Source organism: Aplysia californica, unplaced genomic scaffold (genome assembly GCF_000002075.1).
Source record: "Aplysia californica isolate F4 #8 unplaced genomic scaffold, AplCal3.0 scaffold00006, whole genome shotgun sequence".
Lineage (NCBI taxonomy): Eukaryota > Metazoa > Mollusca > Gastropoda > Aplysiida > Aplysiidae > Aplysia > Aplysia californica.
The window spans coordinates 1,389,144-1,390,570 of NW_004797276.1; positions in this window are offsets into that span (position 1 = coordinate 1,389,144).

The window sequence follows — 1,427 nt, forward strand, 5'->3', positions numbered from 1 at the left end:
CTCTCTCTCTCTCTCTCTCTCTCAGGAATGAGTTAGAAAACTTGAATGAACGAATGAAAGAACGATTGAACTAAACGATGACTGTAGAAGAACCCGACGATTCCAGTATAATGGTCTGCCTCTTTTCCTCGTTCCTGTAGGCTTACCTTGTGTGCAGCGAGAGAACGCCTCTTTATGGAGCTCTTCTGACCAACCTTTTGAACAGGTGTGATGAGGAGAGGGAGGGCAAGATCAGGTGAGTTGTGTGTGTGTGTGTGTGTGTGTGTGTGTGTGTGTGTGTGTGTGTGTGTGTGTGTGTGTGTGTGAGGGTGTGTGAGCGCGCGCGTGTGTATGTCTTTGTGTGTGCGTGGGTTGTTTTTTTGTTGCTGTTTTGTTTTGTTCTGCGTTGAGAGGGGTGTTTGGGGAAGTGGGGTATAGTTCATGCAAGCCTGTTTTAAAGTACTTTGGCAAATAATGTGTGCGAGGGGGGAGGGGATGAGGAAAGAAGGAGGTTACCGATTCAGGCATTCCTCACTAACACCTGACCCAGTAATCAAAATATTGTATTTCTACCCTGGATCGAGAGTATGAAGTGTGTCTCTTCAACAGACCTTGAGAATAAAGGTAACCATCATCCTTAGTGAACACTGTAAGTTCACATAACAGAAACTGAAGGATATCCAGGTTCCAAACAATTATTTTTCGTAATTTTCAAGTTCAACATACAGTGGGAGGGGGGGGGGGGCAAAAATCCAACTTCCCACCTCTCATTCATTGCCCAAAATAGTTCTGAGAGAGGTGTGAGTGAGAGTCATACAAAAATCTTCCGCCGCCTAGACCTTGGATCCCACAAGTTACAGGCTACAGTAGAAACCACATACAGCGCATCCGGTGAACCATGAGAGTTGCCAACGGTCTGAAAACGCCGCAACACGACACCCCGGGGAAGGCCTCTGGGGGAACCAGACAAACCAGAACCGGGCAAGAGCCACGGGGAGCTCGCAGCACCTGCCTCGCCCTACGACCATGTGTACAACATTAACTTTAACCCACGTCCTAGGGGTTAATGACACATTCTTTAAAAAAAAAAAAAAAGAGGGAACAAATATTTTAAAACTTGTTTCTTTTTAATGGGTGTTTGTAAGCCTCCACCGACACAATTTAGATTATTTAGGAGGCGGGCTTCGACCCTGCCTGCCAAGGCCAACTGGTGACAGAGAGCGAGGGATAACATCATCCCAGCAGAAAGAACGAAATATGCGTGAATCGAACCCCTGTTTCTTGCGTACAACAGTCAAGCGCTTGACCGCTACACCATGGCATAAACGCTGGCGACGACAAGAAAACAATCACGCGTCTCGCTATTCGCAAAATCTAATGGCATAATAATACTGGTTAAGAGTTAGGAGTTAGAAGTGAGAGAGAGAGAGAGAGAGAGAGAGAGAGAG